Source organism: Aegilops tauschii, chromosome 1 (assembly GCF_002575655.3).
Source record: "Aegilops tauschii subsp. strangulata cultivar AL8/78 chromosome 1, Aet v6.0, whole genome shotgun sequence".
In the NCBI taxonomy this organism is placed as follows: domain Eukaryota; kingdom Viridiplantae; phylum Streptophyta; class Magnoliopsida; order Poales; family Poaceae; genus Aegilops; species Aegilops tauschii.
Window position 1 is genome coordinate 19,007,266 of NC_053035.3, and position 7,769 is coordinate 19,015,034.

General features: G+C 49.3%; 1 non-coding gene and 1 pseudogene across 1 annotated transcript; both read left to right on the forward strand.

Moving 5' to 3' along the window:
• On the forward strand, positions 1-4,729 carry LOC109777447 (uncharacterized; annotated as a pseudogene).
• On the forward strand, positions 878-964 carry LOC120972956 (small nucleolar RNA Z195/SNORD33/SNORD32 family). Its single transcript, XR_005767089.1, has one exon. It is a non-coding gene; the product is annotated as a small nucleolar RNA Z195/SNORD33/SNORD32 family (small nucleolar RNA).
• Positions 4,730-7,769: the final 3,040 nt, after the last annotated feature.

Here is a 7,769-nt window from a genome sequence, read left to right on the forward strand (position 1 = left end):
CAGCGTCATGAGCACCATCGACGAGCTGCGCCTCCGGGCCGTGCCCGTCCCCGACCCCGAGGGCGCTGCACGCTGCGACGTCCGACACGACGTCCCCGCCGTCGTCTTCTCCACCGGCGGCTACACCGGCAACGTGTACCACGAGTTCAACGATGGCATCATCCCGCTCTACATCACCGCGCGCCGGTACAACAGGAAGGTGGTGTTCGTCATGCTCGAGTACCACGACTGGTGGATGACCAAGTACGGCCACATCGTCGAGCAGCTCTCCGACTTCCCGCCCGTCGACTTCTCCAATGACCCGCACGCACTGCTTCCCGGAGGCCGTCGTCGGCCTGCGCATCCACGACGAGCTCGCCATCGACGCGGCACGGATGCCGGGAAACCAGGGCATACGGGACTTCCGGCACATGCTCGACGACGCGCACCGCGGCCGCATCAACGCGATCATCGAGGAGGAGAATGCCGCGCCACAAGCCTCACCGGCGGCGGCGGCACTAGCGAAGAAAGGCGTCACGGAGCAGCTCGCGGACGATGACAAGCCGCGGCTGGTGATCGTGTCCGGGACGGGTCGCGCGCGAACGAGGCAGAGCTAGCGCGCGCGGCGGCAAGGGCCGGGTTCTCCGTGACGGTGCTCCGGCCGCGCCCGGACACGGAGCTCGCGCACATGTACCGCGTCCTCAACGGGTCAGACGTGATGGTGGGCGTGCACGGCGCCGCCATGACACACTTCCTCTTCATGCGCCCGGGCTCCGTCTTCATTCAGGTGGTGCCGCTCGGCACCGACTGGGCCACCGAGAACTACTACGGCGAGCCGGCGCGGCGGCTCGGCCTGCGCTACGTCCCCTACAAGATCCTGCCGTCGGAGAGAGGTGATGAGAGAAGTGATGATATCATAACCATAGCACATTTCTGCATTCACTGTGATGATCAATTTACATCATGCACTACCATCTGATCTCCCGTTTCTATTTTTATAGTTGAGATATTTTTATATGAATAAACTTTTGAATTTAACCAACATGTTCATGACAGAATACACCACGGTAGTTGGTATATTTTTATATTTAACCAACATGTTGTTCAGTTGATATTGGTCTGATCTATTGTGCAACTAAATGGTGCTTAAAGCCTTCATACATTTCAATTATGAATTTGCCGAATCCCATTAGTAGCTTATCTGCTAACTGTTATTGGATATAGGAGGATTTCTGCTCTTGAAAGTGTCGAGTAACCTAATACTGCATTTTATCGTTCAGTAGTCATAACCAATTTATTATGGTTATCTTTGCTTACACTGTATTTTTCGTTCAGGAATCTGGAGCTCGTGTATCATTATCAAACACAAGCTTGTGGGACACTGAACTTGGACGAATTAATCATCTGAGCACAAGCAGAGCTTGACCTGTGGAATAATTGATAGAGATCTCAAACCAAGCTCGAACGAGCAAAAGTAAGTGCCAGTCACACTTCACTATCTTTATTATTGTTTCCTTGTCACCTTATGACCATCTGGTTTTGGTTTCATACTGTAGTAGCACTACTAGAATGTGAAGTCAATTCATTTTTTGCTTGTCAGCTTCATGAATTAGGAGGGTCAACAAGCATAATTCAGTTGTGCCAATCCAAAGTGATGTACATTTGTGCTTTTCCAACTGAATAACTTTGTGCTTCATGTGTAGGTCACTTCAAAGCATCGTCAAATCTCCTCCTGCACAAGCCATATAGGTGGAGAAGAGGTATTTGGTGTGGAAATTCCTTTCCTCTTTGATGTATGAGAAGAAAGCTCTTAGAAAGGTGGCATTTGAGATTTCGGTGGTGGCAAGATAAGCGAGATTGCTGAAGCTTTCATTGGCACAACTGTGAGAATGTTGTTGTCACAGTATATTGTACCGGCAATCCGGCATACTTCAATGACTCGCAGAGGCAGGCTCAAAGGATGCGGGTGTCATAGCTGGCATCAATACCCTGCATATTATCAATGAGCCAACAGCTGCTGCCATTACTTATGGTCTTGACAAGAAGGCTTCCAGTGTTGGTGAAAAGAATGCCCTCGTCTTTGACCTTGGTGGTGGTATCATTGATGTTTGTCTTCTTACCATTGAGTAGGGTATCTTTGAGGTTAAAGCCATAGCTGACGACACTCATCTTGGTGCTGAGGTTGAAGTCACAGCTGTTGACTCGCATCAATGTCCTGCGTGTCATCAATGAGCCAATAGTTGCTGTCGTTGCTTATGGTCTTGACAAGAAGACTTTCAGTGTTGGTGAAAAGAATGTCCTCATATTTGACCTTGAAGGTGGTACCTTTGATGGCTCTCTTCTCACCATTGAGGAGGGTATCTTTGAGGTTAAAGCCACAGTTGGTGACACTCATCTTGGTGGTGAGGTCTTTGACAACAGGGTGGTCAACCACTTTGTCCAGGAGTTTAAGAGGAACAACAAGAAGGACATTGGTGGCAATTGAAGACTGAGGACATCGTGTGAAAGGGCAAAGGGAACGCTCTCCTCCACTGCGCAGATCACCATTGAGATTGACTCGCTGTTTGACGGCATCGACTGCTACTCCACCATTATACATGCCAGGTTTTAGGAGGTGAGAACATGGATCTGTTCAGGAAGTGTATGGTGCCTGTGGAGATGTGCCCCGGGGACGCAAAGATGGACAAGAGCATCGTGCACGATGTTGTAGGTGGTTCCACTAGGATTCCCATAGTGCAGCAGCTTCACCAGGACTTCTTCAAAGGCAAGAAGCTCTGCAAGAGCATCAAACCTGATGAGGCTGTTGCCTACGGAGGTGTCGTCCAAGCTGCCATCTTTAGCGGAGAGGGCAACGAGAAGGTCATGGACCTGCTGCTATTCGATGTCACTCCTCTTTCTCTTGGTCTGGAAACAGCTGGGTGTACGCCAGCCAAGACGACTTGCCGTCTTGCCATTTGCACACCCCCAGCTGATCAAGATAGGAATAGGTACGTACATAGCAAGCACCATCTCTTTCTCTATATAGTACAATATATACAAGAGACCAATCAGTGACACAAGACGAAGTCAACATCGAGACCATCCAGCAGTTCGTACATGGCAAGATGATCTGGGCTCTCCAGGACCGCCTCTTCGGCTGCAACTACTTAGTTGAGTACCTAGTATCTCCTTCCTCTTCTGTTTCAGCTCTCTGGGGCCTAGCCTTCGAGCTATGGCTGATGTGTGTGCTGGCCATTTAGCCAAAGTAGATGATTGTCATGATTTTGTTCAGTGGTGATGTCATGTTCATGCTCTGGCTTGGCTCAATATTCACACCTAGGGAGGCTGATAGTAATTTTCCCTGTTTGTTTTTATAGTTTTTGCACCCTATTTGTGATCATTGCTTCTAATCTTATAATGTGATGCATCTCTGCTCCAAGTCAATGAATCGACGGTGTCATCCATTTAATATGCCAATCAAGGCCAGAGATGGTGTACCTATCTGAAATCTCTTATTTTTGCATATTAGTCCAACTCATGTAGTTGACGAACCGATACCCAAGTTGGAGTATTTACTGTTCAATGCCATGATAATCATGAATTCTTGATGCCTTTTCTGGTCTGGAGTGCAACTAACTGGTGCATGTTGATTTCAGGGTCTCAAGAGTCACGTGTCAGGATCTTCTCATCTAGGGGGTGCCCTGGTCGTGTTTGCGGAAATCAAGGGCTGGATCTTATCGTGCAGTTTACTCATACTCACACGCAGGAACTCCCATGGGCTTGAAGTTTTTTGTTGTTTGACTATTATCAACGTTTGGCGGGACGATTGGTGGAACATGCTACTTATTATCCAAGTTTCGGATGCAGCGGTCTTGGCTTGTTTTGTGTTCTTCAAGTGCTGCTAGCTCTTTGTTAGCTTGTGACTCTGAAGAAGGGCGGCCCTGAGGCATCATGAAAAGGATTAGATTGTTGTCGGTTTAGTTAGTTGACTTGTTTTTGGAACAAATAGATGGTGATAGATGATAGTTGCTGTGTTTTATTTTTGTTGTGGGACATGTTGCTTACAAGATGCATGCATCAGTAGTGGTATATGATTTGAAGTGTGCATCGATGTATTCCTGGATGGTTTGATTGGCGACCAAATAAATCATCTCTCCCATTTTTGTACTATCTCTCTCCATACATATATATAGGGCCTAATGCGTTTTTTGAGATTGCTTTTAACTATTGATAAGATTAATAGTATATGAGATGTATAATGTTAAAATACAACATTCTTGATGCCATAAAGGGTGTTCTGTCATTGTGAAAGCTAGTAATCAAAAAGTAATTGCCATAAAGGATAGGAAGTGAGATGTTATGTAATTAACTCATTTTCTATGAGGAAAGAGATATTATTTCATGCATAGGATAGAAACTTAACTCTGACTAATTGAAAAGCCAGCGTTAGGATGTGCGTGCAAGATGAAAATTAACTCTAACCGACTGAAACAGCAAAACACCCAACGATAACGGATGCATGTAGCGTATATCGGATGCATGCAGCGGCATCCAGCTCTCATGGGGCTGCATGCATCAGCGGAGAAAACAAAACGTTCCAACATACCCATGCATGGGAAGGGAGTAGTGCTAGTATTCTTGGAATGAAACTACGTGCCTAGGCCATTTAATTCCCTTTACCGTAAAATGCATGCCTGGGGATGCCCATCAGCTACCCAGGGAGGAAGGGAGGGTCTGGATTGTGCCACCTCACTGATCCGTGGCATGGCCTTGCTTGTGGACCCTTCCTTGTTCTCTAGTCTCCACCATGCCGCCATGTCTATATATCCATGGAATAGTGATCCATCCGCGTGCGGGGCGCGTGTGCGACTTATGACCTTGTCGATCGAGAGAAGCTTCTTGTGTACAGGGAAAGATGCCGATCGAGAGCGGATCCTCCCCGGCGGGCGCGGCCGGAGAAGATGCCCGGCTGCCACCGGATCCATGAGCAAGGCAAGTCCTCTCCTCCCTCTGTGCTAGCTTGCCGGAGCCCTAGCTAGCTAGCTCCACCAAATCAATTGGGCATGGTTGGATTGGATTGGATTGGCCAGGTGCCGTACGGATCCATACATCTCAGTAGCAGTACAGATCTAAACAAAAATACTAGTGTATGTTGTTTGCATTTCCTGCTAGCCCATGCATCCGATCTAGTCGTTCCGGGGGGAAAATGAAGCGTTTTGGGTGCCGGATCGAGTGAGTCGTCGACTTAGGATGGAATTCCATGGGAGCGTCCGTCTGTTGCAGGCCAAAAATGGGTGGGTGCGTGCGCGCTTGAGTTGAGACGCCGCTGCCATCTCCGGCCGGATCTATGAGAATTCATTCCATGGAGATGGAGGGCGTCGTTTCCTTGTTAATTTGGGTAGTGGTTGAGGTGGCGGTAGCCGTGCTCGGCCGCGGGCGGTGGACGGCTCCGACGATGGGGTGGTCGGATGGAAGCATCTTAGGCGCGGATCTGGGGCTGTTTGGCCCGGATCTGGCACGTCTCAGCCGCGGCGGCCCCGATGGGGTGCTGCTGTGGTGGCTGTGTGGGCACCGGGCATGACAACTGTGGTGGTCTGCGGCGGTGGAGACGGGCCTTCCAGGCCCAGATCTGCGTTGGTGGAGCTGCAGCGGAGAGAGGAGGGTTGCGGTGGTTTCTGCAGCTGGAGGTGGTTGGTGGCAACGAGTTGTCTGGCGTGCCTAGTCATGTGGCTTTGTTGAGGACGGTCGGCATGGCCGGAAGCGGTTTGCTGGGCAGGCTGCACTGATGATGGATTTGGTGAACTCCGGGCGAAAGCCTAGCTCGACCTTGGTCGTTGCCGGCGTCAACGAAGTCCTAGAACGTCGTTCCCTGCTTCGAGGCGGCGTCGTGGATCCCCTTCACCACCATTGTTGCCACGGTCTCAGGCTTTTCGGGTGAAAACCCAAGTTTCGACCTTGGTCGGAGCGAGCGTAGGCACGTTCTCGTGGCTTTCCTCTTTGGGCAACGCCTTGGAGGTCTGGTCCTTCATAAGTTCGTGGTGGCTCGGGTGGCTTTGTGGTTTCATCTTCGGCCAGGCAAGTGCGCAGCCTCGTGGTCGTTGAGCAACTCGGAGCGGCGGCTCTGGAGAACAGTGTTGTGGAGTATCAGATATGTTCTCGTGGACGGCAGAGTCGTCGGCTCGAGTGGAGCGCGGCCTTGAAGCCGGCGGGAAAGTTGGAGCGGATACTCCGGAGATCATCTCAATGTTGTGGAGTGTCGGGTCTGGTTGCGTGGGTGGCAGAGACGCCGGCTCGTGTGGAGTACGGCCTCGGAGCCGACGTGTGTGAGTTGCTGAGGTTTGTAAGCTGGAGTGGCGGCTCCGGCTCAACTGTTAGGGTGGCAACTCTAGTCGTCTGGGCCACAGCGAAGTCGGCTCGTTAGGTACGCAGCCCCGGGGCTGGTGTGTGTTTCGTTGTATCGGTTTTCAGCCAATTCTCTTTTTGTTAATGCAAAGGCAGAGCTCGTGCCGGTTCCTCGGAAAAAAACATCTCCATATTTGCAACATCATATATATTACAGTGGCAGATGAAAGGGTGGGCCGCCACTGATATAGGGCATGTTCTGCATTAGCCCAGCTCCCCCAAATCTTCAAATCCGCGCTCCGTTCGCGCTGCAGCTGAGATTTCCCGATCTAAAACGTGTTCGGCAGCCAAACTCTGGCTCCCATCTCTAACTGGGCTTTTCGTCTAAAAAAGTTGGCCCAGGAAAAATTATGGAGCGGAAAACTTATGAGCGAGAGAGAGAGAGAGAGACATATCACAGAGTCGGTACGTTTCACTTATCGGTGGCAGCCTGCTGTAATTTTCACAAACTCCTTCATTTTCTGGATCAGCAAAGCTCGGTTTTAGCCACTCCAGAAGATTGAACTAGCATACTTCACTCCGCGCTCCCGACTCTGTGGAGTTAGAGCGTTTGGCACTGCTCCACCTGCTCCAGGAGCGGAGTTGTCGAGCAGAGAGAATCCGAACAGGCTCATAATCTCCAACAGGAAGCTGATTCCGCAATGGTGAAAAAACATCTCAGTGCCATGGTGCTCCAATAACTCAGCACCTGATTTGGTTGGTTCTGGAAAAAAAAATCCAAATTACTTTACACCCAGCACTTTCATGTCCCGATCCTCGCACGATTGTGAATCTGGTGGTGACGTGGTGTGGCGCACTTTGTTTTATAGATGGATGGTTGCATGTGTGACATCGTACCAAAATCATGTGAGGAGTATCGTGTGGCATAGCAGCGTTGAGAAATAGTTAGCACCATGTTTAGATCCATATTGGGTGTGCTCTTATATGCCACGGCGCTTTAATTTTTTTTTTTTGGGAAGCGCTTTAAGTATTTGCATTCATTTGAACCAATTCATAAAATTTCATAGTATGGTAAAACCATTTAGGGGTGTCAAAACTTCTGGTTATCATTGGTAATCGTAGTGTTTAACTCAGCAATCAAGACCTTGATTGTGGACTACTTCCTCCATCCGGGATTATGGGACCTCGTAGTATTTTTGATTCAAACCTTGGCCATCTTCATGCCTAACAAAATACTATGATTTATATAATACAAAAACTATATTATTGGATTTATGTTTAAAAGAGAATTTTTCACCCTATTTTTTTTTACATATAGTGTAGGGCAGCTAGAGCAGCCAATTAAAGTTGTGCTAGCCATATCATTTCTCTACTAGTGTATTGTGGCCCATAGCCGCCGTGCGTTCAGACGGAGTCGCTCCCAGTTGTGTGGGGTTTCAGGTCTACAAAAGCGTCCGTCGGATTGCTTG